Genomic DNA, 13,435 nt, shown 5'->3' on the forward strand with positions numbered 1-13,435 from the left:
TGACTGAGAATGCTGCTAACAGGCTTATTTCTGAATGAAGATGGTGGCATCAAACCATTCAAATACTGCCAGTTCTCCAGGATCATCCATATTTGCCCCTGGGCTGTGTTCTCTTGCGTGTACTTGGACTCTGCTTTTGCTCAAGGCATCATCTCCCAAATACTGGATCCCAGGGTAGGTTTATCATGCATTTTGTAGTACCTCCATTGTCATGTCTGTAATGTTTCTCTGGAACCATTGAGAAAGTGCGTTCAGGAGATCATTTTCCCCACACACTGACAGATAAGCAAAAGTGATTTTCTGTTCTGATGTATCTCTGATATGACAGAGGACATATAAAAGCATGAAAGTGGCATCACCACAAGTCATGAGAGAGCTTTTTTTTTTTTTTTTCTTTTTTTTCTTTTTCCCCATGAGTTGGAATACAGATATTAAACATAACCCCAATATGCCAGGACAGAACAGGTATATTTTGACAAGTTATTACTCACATTATTCAAAGTAACAAACAGATTATATCACAGCACATCACTACCAAAATAAAATAAAATGACATAAATAAATAAAATAAATAAATAAAATAATAAAATGAAATAATAAAATAATAAAATGTTAGAGTGCATTTCCACAATAAGGACAAGGAAATATGCCTGGCCCTATTTCCCAGATCCCACCACTTCACATGAACACCACTGGCCTGGATGAAGAAATGGGAGTGTATTTGACACTATCATCAGATCTGAATGAGCTGGGCTAGACTGGTAGTACATACTGAGATGAACAGACCAGTAAAGGTAAACATATTTGAGAAAAACACCTTGTATTTAACCAAAATGACAAATGGGATAACACAACTTTTGTGAGAAAAAGAGAACTTCTTACCCATTCATTCCTCTTAAGAAAAAAGAAAGAGTGCCAAGAAATGTTTTAACAAGACATTTGAGGATATTGACAAACAGTGGTATCTGTCTTTGGTTATTAAGTATTCAAAAGACAGCTATAAATCATTGTTAAAGTATCTTTGTATCCTCCCTGATCTGTCATTCAAAAATAAATAAATAAATAAAATAAAAAATAAAAAGAGAGAGAGAGAATGAGAAAAGAAAAATAAAGAAAATCTGGAGTCCAAAGCTAACTGCATGAACAGTGCAGCTAGCAAAAGAGGATTCATGCATCTGCCCTGGGGAATCAGCCAGCCTGAAATCAAAGTCCCCAGACACAGTTTAGGCATTTAACTTTAAGAAAACTCTACAACATTCATAGACTGAAAGAGAGAGAATGGCTTTCAACAGATGGAAACAGTCCATTCATCTCTTGTCTACAACAGAGAATGTTGATGCCAGTTTATTTTATGAACTGTAAAACTTCTACAAAACAAAGAAAAATCAACCACTAAACTGCAGTGCCCAATTCTGGATGCAATGGAACTGGCTCCTCATGTTGAGAAACCACTAGCTGCAACAGACACTAGACTGATGGAATGACCGACTTAAGAAAGGTAATTTGTGTTCTTGCTGCTAATCTTCCTACATTGCTTAGGTGTAGGACAGCTCTCTACATTGCTTAGAACTACTTATTACTGGTAGTAATATCAGATGTGATTCCATTCTTAAGGATGAATTGTGCTGAGATTTTTTTCTGATAGTTATGGCTTTAAGTAGTGGGGAAATTGAAAGTTTGCTGCTTTGGCTGAGGTAGCACCAAAGACTGAATGTTCACTCCACAGAGTACAGCTTTGTCTCTGTTTTGAAGATGCTACTGCAGCTCATGTATACTTACTATCATATTGTTCCTGAAGAATATTTAATGCCATTGAGGCACAAGCCCTATCAGGAAGACTGAGGGAACAGAGCTTATTAGATATGAGAAGAGAAGGCTTTGGAGAGACCTAGTAGCAGCCTACCAGCCCATACAAAGTAGGACATCATCTAAAATGGAAGTCAGGCTCTTCACTGAGGTGCGCAAGAGAAGACTAAGAGATAATGGTTATAAATTAACAGAGTGTTAATTATGCTTAGATAGGATTTAAAAAAAAATACTTGGAGGATAATTAAGCACTGGAACATGAAGATTTCATCCTCTTTCTTTTTCTAAATCACCTGTTTGCATCATGCATTTTTTTTTTCTTCATAGTAATAATTTGGCAAGGTCATGCAGTTTTCAGTATTCTTCTTTGTAGCAGTTTCAAGGGTGATCAACATAGTTCATTACTCATAGAGACAAACAGTTTTCACAGCTTAGCATGATTTTCATCATGTCCTACGTTTACAGTTGTTTTTGGGGGAACGGAGCCCATACAGATTAGTACACCTGCAACACCAGCACTTCCCATTAGAAGAAATGATCAATTAGTTTGAGTGATGTCCACATGGAAAGGTTAGGTTAAATATCTTGGAACGATGGATGAACCAGAAAAGAGAGATTTTTTTTTTCTTACCACAATTAATGTAGTGTTTCAGTACTCCCTTTATTGTGTCATTTTCTAGGCTATGTGATTTATTAATCTCTCCATTTTTAAATTCAGGAGGGCTGACAGATTTTAATGGTGCTTTCAAGTGTAATTGGTTCTCTGATTATAATGCCTTATTCTTGGGTCAAATTTCCAAGTTCATGTGCTGCCCAGATTTTTCCATCCTGAATTACTTTTATCTCTGCTATTTGCTGTAAACTCTTGCCAGGTGTGTCAGACAGATTTCTTATCTATGACACTGCCAGTTTTTGTTGGGCTTTTTGTCTTTTATGTGATTGTATTTTGCTGGCAATATTGACTTGAAGTCCTACAATGTTGTAGCAAGCTGCATAGAAGTTAAAGCCACATCTGCCTGTGTTTTAAGTTCAAGAAATCTCTCTTTTAAAAGTGGACTAGGTGCTTCTTGTCCAGTGGCGAACAAGCTGGTATCAAAGTTATTTCCTGCTTTCTTCATTGATAACAGTATAGAAACTATTTTTATATACACAATGCAGGTTGTTCCATTTATTCTGAGAACACTGTCAAAGGTTAAGGTGAGAATGAATCTTGTCTTCTATGAGTGCAAGTTTTTATGTTTTCATGTAGAAGTTCTTCTCAGTACTCAAACACTGCTGACAAACTGAAAACTGAAATGATATCTTTCTTATTTATATAAATCCTACAGGATTTATATTTTCCTGCTAAATCGAATATGATCTCAGTTAATTTATGAATCCTTGTTAATTAGTTCATTACTTTGATTTCAAGGATGGCACATCTCATTCTGATTGTCTCTGGTTTTCACTTAGTGACTGGAAACTGCCTTTAAGAACTTCATAAAGGAAGAGTGTGACCTACTCACATTTAACGAGTCAGCTCTCCAGAATCAGAAAGACTCTTCAGGAAAATGGCACATGATGCTTGCAGAGGAGGGGCCAGTTCATATTAAGAAAACTAATATGGAGAGATTTTTGGAAGAAAAATATCCCATTCACTAAGCAAGTCTTGTAGACACGTACAGGAAGTAATGTTTTCAAGAGAGATCATATATTGAAGCACACAGGTGAAACAGTCAGACAATGGGCAGACAATGCCATTTAGAAAGGAAGCAAATACTGGCAGATAGAGAACCTATGAATGATACAGGAATTAAGACCAATACTGACCAATAGCATATTTCCGAAGGGTACAGCAAGGGCACTATGCAACTGTCGATAGCTGTCATGACAAAGGTGGTTATCAAAAACCTTCCATATACACTACATATTCAGAACTCAGACTGTTGAGGGGTAATGTATAAGTGACTGGCATGGGTTTTCATTTCTATTGATCCCCATCATTTAGAAAAAAAGAAAATGTTAGAGAAAACTATATATACATATATATATATATACAAATATATATATAAAGCAGAGATTCATTATTCCAGTGAGGAAAAAGAAAGCCTTTGCTGCTATATGATATAGTATGAGCTTTTTTGCTGACATATACTGACATATACTGCACAGCTGACATGTACTGCACAGCTAGAGGCTCGTTTAAGATACAGAAGAGCAAACATAGCAGCACGTAGCACTGCTCAACAGCTGCTCATCCTTGGGGCAGATATAGCTAGGGGTAGAATAGCCTGAAACATCCTCCCAGGTATATCTTTTTATTTTTAGTAGTGTGAGATATTTCATTTTATCATATTAATCAAATAAAACAGTCTGTGATCACCAAGGGAATGCTTTCATCTCAGCCACTGATCACTTCATAAAACTGGCAAGGTTTTTTCAGCCTCGCACTGACTTAGGAATCCCCTTCTGCCCCCCAAACGTATGGCATGAAAATAAATAAGATCTTATCCTGAAAGAGGATAAAACTTAGTCATATCCTTGAAGTATGTCATTGCTTTTCCCTCTTTAAACGATGTTAAGTTTTCATACTGTCTCTTTGTAGGTTACTGAGAATCTGTTCTAACAGTAGTATCAACTTATAACTGAGTTCAATAAATGTCAAGTGCTCCCTGGTTACCCTAAAAGTAAGCTATGTTAAGTTCAGTTGTCCTGAACTTAACAGGAGATTTTTATTTTTTTTTCCTCCAAATGGAAAAAATGGTTATGGAAATGTTCTATGCTAATGCATGATAAAGATTAAAAGGGACTGCAAGAAATGTATTTGTCTAAGTGAAAGGTTTTTATACCCAGCTCAGTTGCTTAATGGAAGAAAACTCTACTCAAATAGCTTCAGATTTGTTTGCATGCTTGCTCTTACTAGAGCCTTTAACATGCGTGCTAGAGCAATGAGAGTTGAAATTCAATAGAAACATCTGATGCTTCATTGGCGTATCTTGGGAAAAGAGAAAAAAATTCCATGTTTGGAATTCTTCTCTTGCAGCAAATGGAAACCCTAAAATTGAAGAGCTGCATGTTCAAAAGAAAATGTGGAAATGAATTACCAATCAACACTCTGAGAACATTAAATAAAAGTGATAGTAATCTAAAAGAAGGCAGAGGCTTTAGAGAAATACATACAGTGCATTGGAAATTGTGCAATGCTGTGTCAGACGCAAACATTTTCCCTTCTCAAGAGATCTCTTCTCAGGGAGGTAGGCAATGCTATCAGTCAGTTCTAAAACATAGCAAGAAATCAAACTTCTTACAAAAAACAAAATTCCTGTACCAAGGCTTCTACCTAACATACATTTGAAATCAAGTAATTTGACAAGATATTGTGAAATGAATACAAAGGTAAGCATTTTTAGCAGGAGCACTAGCTACAGAGATAAAATCTGGGACAGTTTCTTTTCTTCTACTGAAATGTTTTTGTTGTTTTTGTCTTAAACATTTTTGCTGTCATTTATATCAGAAAAACACTTTCTTCTTCCTATCTCTAGCTTAGCATACTGTTAATTCATTTCTAACAGAAAGCTTCTGAGGCTTCTGGAATTGCAGCACAGTTAACTTGCCTTTAGAGTGACTGGACTGCTAGATGCTTGTCTTGTGTTTCAGGGCTTTTGAGTCACCAGACAGAAATAACCTGCACATCACTCTCTTTAAATTACAGAGGGCAACTGCTGAATAAATTTGCCTCCTAAGTGCTTAGTGCTTTTCCCTAACCATTTTAGTTTCCAGCACTGCCTATGAAGTAGGAACTAGAGTTACTTGCCCACACACCCATCCAAAAATCCTACTATACAAAGTAACTTTAAAAAGAGATCTAGAATACAGGAATGCTTACCACCTAGTTTTGTAGCACGTGGTATAATTAGTTAGTTAATGACATTTAGTTAATACCCGTGCTTCAGTAACTGAGTCTCGAACCTATGACCACTGGTCTACTCCAGATGAAGAGCTGTGGAAGTAGCAGTGGACCTACCCTTACCTAGCTGGTTCTTTAAGAGGATTTGCACACCTGTAGATTAAAAAGACAGTACTGAGAATGGCAACAATTTCTGATAACTGAACAAAGGTTATTACTCTTCTAAAGTTCTAGAAATTAGATCACACTGTTGTAGCCCTAAGAAGACATGATACTGACATTGACAACTTGTGATCTGGGGGTCTCTGAAATTATTGCATGTTCCCAGATTTGGGTGCATAACATGCCTGCATCCTTACCTCACACTGGGGAAGGATGTTGCCATTCATAATCCCTTTCTCCCTTGCCTTATACCTTGGCTTCCAATGGAGGGATCGGAAAGGATGCACAATGGTTCAGCCAGGTTCCCAGCCAGAGAGCTGGGACACCAGGCCATGCTGTAGCCTAAGTCCTGAATAATCTAGATGTAGATGTTTTCTTGTGCTTTGCAAAAAGACAAGTATTAACCAAGTTGTTAAGTTTATAGGTTTATGCTTTGCTCTGTGTAGAAATGACCCATTCCAAAATTGTCTTGCAGGTGTTTTGCTCTTATTGAGCTCAGACAATACTGCTGCACCAAAAGCACTTGAATGTTATAGTAATCAAAACTGAGATTATTTATTTATATATATATATATATATATTTATTTTATGTCCCCCTCATGGCTCTGTGCAATAAGCCAAACAGAGATTGCGATCATTGTTTATATTAACAGTTGTCAGCATAAGGTGGATAGTCTACTGGATATGAAAGTTGGGTCAGCATATGAGGCAGTAACCTACCACAAAGAACACCTGTGCCTTTGCCAAAATATCAATTTATGATAGGGTGAAAAGGTCCTATTGTAACCTGACCTGTGCTTCCAGTTTCAGTCTGTGAAATCCTGATAATGCTTTCTTACTTCAAAAGAGTCTGTGGGTTTATTAACCATTAAGGATTGTCATCAAAGATATGAGAAGAAACAAGACCTAAAAATACAGCCTGCTGAAGAGCTGAATGGGTAAAACCTTTTACAACTCAGTTGCAGACAACAAGAATGCAGTAATTGCCTTTGGGAAGACACAGTTCCCTGTAGTTCTTCCCCAGCTATTAAGATAAAACACATGGTTGATTATTTCTGCCTACAGAAGGGTATCAGGAGAAACTGATTTCTCTCTCTCTCTCTCTTTCCCCCCTCTAATGATCCCTATATTCATGTTTCCCTTGTACCTCCATTTAAAAGTCCCCAGTTTATTTGTTCTACCTTCTACCCAGAGACGTGGTCCTCTATTACTTGACATCAGTGTTCCTAGCTTATGGAATAAAGCATCTGGACAGTTCAACAATACAACATAATTGCACAGGGTGTTTTTCATGTAAGGTTACTTCTCCTGCTAAGTGTCTTGACAAATAGACTGCTGAGATACACACTTTAGCTCCTTCAGTCCAGCAGAACATGCTTTAGCATCAACCCAGACTCATACACTATGTAAAATCAAAGATACTAATGATACTTAACCACAACCCAATGAGACCCAGTCTCTGTGCTGAGACTAGTAGGAGGTGGTCCACATGCATGCAGCACTCATTTCCAGATTCCCTCAGGCTGTGGCAAGGTGGGGAGGGTCTTGAACACGCTGTGCAGAGGAGACAGCAGCTTCCCTGCAAGATGTTGCCAAACAACCAAGTGGAAGACTGAAATGATTAGCTATTTTTCATTATCCTTCTATAGCTGCCTGCAGGAACAGAGGGAGATGTTTATTTCCCTGTAGCCTAAATCTAAAAAAAGCTACACTTACAACTAACAAGTCAATTTGACAAGCAGGTATGGGGTACACCTGAGCTCTGAGATCCATCAAGCAACATGATAAGTGCCTTCTGTTCTGTGTGATGGCCATGTGAAGTTTGTGATGTGGCTGCCCAGCATATGAAATTGAGCAGGCCTTATGTTTTGTGAGAAAAAAATAATAATAATAAAAAGAACTGAGCTTTAATCCTCAGGCTCTGAAACTGTTCCTGAACAGCAATCTGAAATGGCAAACCTGAGACATATGCACACGCAAACATGCACTAAGCCTGTTTGATGTGGGAACAAAATAGAAAGGCTGAGTGGGAAAAAAAAATAATGGAATTTTCATTGTAAGAGAAGAAGATTCTGTGGAGGTGTGATTTGAAGAAAAAAGTTCTAATTCTTTTTGGGAATTTCAGCTATTAGAGTGTAGGGTCTGGGGAAAGTTTGTTTATTCAGTGTTTATCCTGGAGCGCTCCACACCCCAGTGAAGTAAATGGGACTCTTTCCATGTCCTTTGAGGAACATGGAATCTCAGTCTGATTTTTGTGCTTCCTGAAATTAAGATCTTTTAAAGACTCTGTATCGGTAACCAGAATGCACAGATGTTGCCTAACATAAATATTTAAAATGTTTTGGTTTTGTCCCTGAAATGTTTTTCAAAAACATGAAGTAGTTTTGACGAGGACTACAGGAATGTCTCTGATACCTCAGGAAGCTAAATGCTGCCTTAAGGGTTTCCTCTTCAAATCCTTATGTGCAGATCTCCCCAAGGCTGGAAGAACCAGTTTCCTGTTCAAAGTTGCCAGTAAAAAGCATAAAGATTCATACTGAAGTAGGGCTAAAGAGTCTGCATGCTTGTGTACGGTCAGAAACTGGGCTGTATGCTTCTCTGTCCCTTGTAAAAATTGAGGTAAGCTCCAGTACTCCCATTATAATTTAAGAGTAGTACCAAATATAGGAACTTCATTCAGGGAATAATGAATACTGTGAATTGTGCATTAGCATTCAGTACAAGCTGTTTAGAATAGATTTACCAGCCAAATCTGGTTTAGTCTGTTTTAGCTGATGTCCATTTAAAGTGGCCAAGGAGGAAGAAGCAAATGTACATTCAAAAAGCAGAACTACAATGGAAAATATCCAGAAAAAATAAATAAATAAATAAATGAAGCAGTAAGGCTTAACTAGCAATACAACCTGCAGATTCAGATGACTTGCTTTGGAAACTAGAAGAGTCTGGATTTTACAGCAATGCTGTAAGTGCACTGGTGTTCTGACTAGAAATCATCATTGTTATATTTAACCACCACAGGAAGCCAACACCACTTGTGCTTTTTAAAAAGTGCATTTCTGACGTATGTGGCACAGTTATTGCTGGGTTTTGGTCATCTCAGATGTTTATAGAAGGGCTCTGGAGGTTTTGGAACAGGCTGAGTTAAGCACTTAGCTATTCATTTCTCAGAATTAGGATTCAGATCTCACAGAAAAGTCACAACTTCAGGAAATTACAAAGTCCCATCTAAATCCATAATAAAGGGAAAATGCTCGTCAGAGAAACACAACAACCAACACAATCTCTTCACCCACAGGGCTGTCATTTCTCCATGATTGGTCAAGGAGAATTTGCCCTTGGTAAAGCTGTGCTGACTGGCTCCTGATTACTTTCTTGCTATCCATATGTTTGGAAATGGACTCCAAGAGAATGTGTTCCATGATTTCTCCAGGGACTAAGGTGAGACTGATTGACTATTGACCTCATAACTCCTAATTGATTTTCCAATTTATAGGAAAGACTGCAGTTGAACAAACAAACAAAAAGCATTCTACGCTTTTGCAAGCTGGCTAAAACATAATGAACCCAGTTTATTATGGAACTATGGGGGAGGGGAGAGGAGGGGAGGGGAGGGGAGGGGAGGGGAGGGGAGGGGAGGGGAGGGGAGGGGAGGGGAGGGGAGGGGAGGGGAGGGGAGGGGAGGGGAGGGGAGGGGAGGGGAGGGGAGGGGAGGGGAGGGGAGGGGAGGGGGGAGGGAAGGGAAGGGAAGGGAAGGGAAGGGAAGGGAAGGGAAGGGAAGGGAAGGGAAGGGAAGGGAAGGGAAGGGAAGGGAAGGGAAGGGAAGGGAAGGGAAGGGAAGGGAAGGGAAGGGAAGGGAAGGGAAGGGGGAAGGGAAGGGAAGGGAAGGGAAGGGAAGGGAAGGGAAGGGAAGGGAAGGGAAGGGAAGGGAAGGGAAGGGAAGGGAAGGGAAGGGAAGGGAAGGGAAGGGAAGGGAAGGGAAGGGAAGGGAAGGGAAGGGAAGGGAAGGGAAGGGAAGGGAAGGGAAGGGAAGGGAAGGGAAGGGAAGGGAAGGGAAGGGAAGGGAAGGGAAGGGAAGGGAAGGGAAGGGAAGGGAAAATTTGGTTTTATCTACCAATAAAAATTAATCTATGGTTAAACCTTGTCTGATTGAAAATATCACTGTTTTTTTTAAAAAAATATTTGTTTAGATATCAGTATTTAAATTCTTCGGGAAGAAAAGAGGCAATACAACTAATAAAATTTAGAGGTATCACTCTATTTCATAAGGCTGAAAACAAGTTCGGAGAAAAAATATTATGCACTGCAAACATTATTATATACTATATAGTCTTATAAGATTCCTAATACAAAAATTAGCTTTATAGAAATCCTTTCCAACTGAAACATGTTCTGAGAGTCTGAATCCTGGAAATACAAGTGTTCTGTTCATACAGTTGCCAAAAACATTTTAAAAGTACAGTGTGAACCCAAATTTTAATTGTTTACATGTTTCTTTGTGTTTTAGTAGGTGACTGAAGTAGTGACTTTCTTTGACTCCAAAGAGCATGATCCAAAAAGCATGTTGAAAGACCAAATCAATGGAATCAAAAAGGACAAGTAATGTATTTCCACATACCAGAAGTCTGATCATCCAGAATTCCCTGCAGAGTTCCTTTCATAACCCAATTTTGAAATCTTTTGTGAAGAATATGTGCACCATTTAACCCATTTTGTCCTGGGCTTCAGGGAAACAAAACGTTTTGAAATTGATGGGTAACTTCTTTGTATTTCACTGCCTCCCCAACCTACTGAAGTCAGCCCAGGAACCACATATAGGGATAATATCACACCAGAAACCTTCTCTTTCTATTTAGGTATGTAACCTGACAGCACACAGGCAAGAAATTGGATGATGGTATTGGCCTTAGAGGTCATCTGTATCTTGTACCTAGGGGAAGAACCCAGAAGAGACCCCTCTGATATCCAGGTGGACAAAAAAAAATAAGGCTGAAAAGAACTTTCTCCTAGAACTGAAGTTGCACTGTTTTGTGTTCTGGTGATCAAGGAAGAAACAGCAACAGTAGTGACAAGTCACATCATGCAGATAGATTTAAAAGCAATTTTCAGTGGAAGTAGAAGAGGAAGGGGTAAGGGATTATTAAGAGAGATTAATCACAAATAGATGTTATGCTGTCCCTCATTTGGGCCCAGGACTGTATTTATATACATGTATGTGATAAACAAATCTTAAGCTGAAAATTGTAATGTGATTTCTCAGAACATCCTTTGATGTTAGATACAAGCTGAAAAATAATCTTCACTTGTAAATCCGTGTCACTGAGTTTATCAAAAATGTACACTGAAATAAGAAGGCTTAGAGTTAAAAATAAAAATCATATAAGAGAAACAAGCAAATAAAGGGAGACTATTTCTCCATACCTTTCTGCTGTCAGTCTTCAATTATCTACAAAATTTGTCCTCACATTGGTTCGAGCTTCTCCATCTACCAGTAAGGAGATATCAAAGTTTGAGCAAAAAGGGGAAAAAAAAAAAAAAAGAAAAAAAAACACAGTATTTTTACTGCTTTTTTTTTTTTTGTACTTAGTAAATAATCAAAATTAAAAGTCAATCAAGAAAATTGCTACTGAAAGAAAAAGTGACAAGATGACGGGCAATTACCTATTTTCACTTCTGCAGTCTTATCTTTCACAAACCTTTGTACCTTCAAATTTTTGTTGTACTATGAGCAGCATGAGTGATTTCAGTTGGTATATTACTATAAGACAGGCCTATTAATGTTTCTGTGGACTTCTTGTTTTGAACTTCACAAGAGTTACAGATAGTGTGTTGTTTTCTAAGTTTCTATGCACACTAAACCTGTATATTCCCTACTGTGATGCTTGAGTAACAAGGACAAACAGGTTATTACAGACCGTTCTCACACCATGACAAGTTATGGTGGCATCAGTGGGTGCAGGTGTGTGCCAACAAGTACAGGTACATATGTTTCTTGAGTTTGGCATTCTCTGGTGTGCACACGATGTTTAGTGTTGCTAGGACAGAATTCCTTACAATAAGCCATGTATCAATCTTTTTGCACTGACAGAAAGAACCCGTTTAAAGATAAAACCTCATAGTCCACTGCTGTGAAATCCTAATGTGTTTTTACTATGACATGTCACCACATGAGAAAAATGGGTAACTTATTTGCCATAGCATTTCTTTCCACTGTTAAGGACACTGGGTACCACATCAATTTAAGCAGCTATTTGTCCACCCTTCTTCAGGAAGTTTTTTACACTATATGTAGTGCAACTATCTGTAACATACATCTGGGTCCAAACAAGAGAAATCATTTAATCGTTAAAGCTACTCTGTTAGAAAATGTGTATCAAATATATATATATATAAGGGATGATTTAGGGTTTGCAAATCTTGTTTTAAGTCTGTAGGAAAACAAACAAGCATGAATGTAGCTAATAATAAGCATTTACATATTTATGGCACCATGCTGAAATGTTCTGCCTCTTGGCATGAAAACAGGCTGGAATTCTCTCTTTCTCTCTCTTTGTTTGTTTGGCTGGTTTTTAAGATGCAGCTTTCAAATTTTGAACCAGAACTTCACATTCCACTGGGAAAAATAATAATAATAATATTTTTTTTTTTTTAAAAAAAAAGATACCTACCCAAACCTTGCTATTGAAAAGGTAAATATTAAATTCACAGTATGTTATGCACAGAACTGGTAAGACAGTGTCTTCCCAAATTTGTTGGCAACCTGAAACAACAGGCTTTGAGAGAGCTGGCATTTACCATCACATCAAATTGTCAGCGCTAACCAGTGATTGTGGAGGTATTGAATTTTGAGTGTCCCAAATGGAAATGCTTCGGAGGCATTCCATTTTAATTCTGCCATGTAAAATTGTATTCTCTTATATGTCAACAATCAGAAATATGAGAGACCCAAATCACTGTCAAGATTTTGGAAATTTGTCCTCAGAAGTATAAAAAAGTCAATTTACAAGTCAGTGTGATTAACTGCTGTGCCACCCAAGAAAGGAAGATATTTATCCACTTAAGATTCGCTTTCATTTTGGTGTTGGGCTATTGGTACCAAAAATATTTTTAATAGATCATTCATTTGTCTACAGATTACCTACTTTCCATTCCCTTAGACAATTAAAAGACCCCACAGATTAACTGTCACCTCTGACTCAACTGCCTGTTTCCTCTTTTATTTAACAAACATAATATTGTTGACAGCATTTGATGTGCAGCCAGCAGGCTGAAACAGCTCCAGTTTTGCAGATATATTCCATTATCAACTTCTTGCATGCCAGTGGTTTTCATCCACTGTCCTTCCTAGACTACATATAGGCAAAGCTCCCTGTAAAGCATGGTAGATTAGATCCCCCAAGAAGTACATAATTCTCATTATAAGCCTTTCTGAATACATCATGCATTTTTAGTGTCTGCCTTTTCCAAGTCATTACTGTACCACTGGCAATTTTGGATCTTACTGGCTTCCTTAGAGTTTTATGCTGGCCCTTCTTTTAATTATGACAGTCAGAGATGGGAAGGCAGTAGGTTTAAATTCTTTCA

General features: G+C 38.0%; 1 long non-coding RNA gene across 1 annotated transcript; it reads left to right on the plus strand.

Moving 5' to 3' along the window:
- The first annotated feature begins 9,092 nt into the window (after positions 1–9,092).
- On the plus strand, positions 9,093–11,240 carry LOC136789736 (uncharacterized). The gene is made up of 3 exons (XR_010828663.1): positions 9,093–9,292; positions 10,359–10,606; positions 10,708–11,240. It is a non-coding gene; the product is annotated as an uncharacterized lncRNA (long non-coding RNA).
- Positions 11,241–13,435: the final 2,195 nt, after the last annotated feature.

This window comes from Anser cygnoides, chromosome 1 (assembly GCF_040182565.1).
Source record: "Anser cygnoides isolate HZ-2024a breed goose chromosome 1, Taihu_goose_T2T_genome, whole genome shotgun sequence".
Taxonomy (NCBI): domain Eukaryota; kingdom Metazoa; phylum Chordata; class Aves; order Anseriformes; family Anatidae; genus Anser; species Anser cygnoides.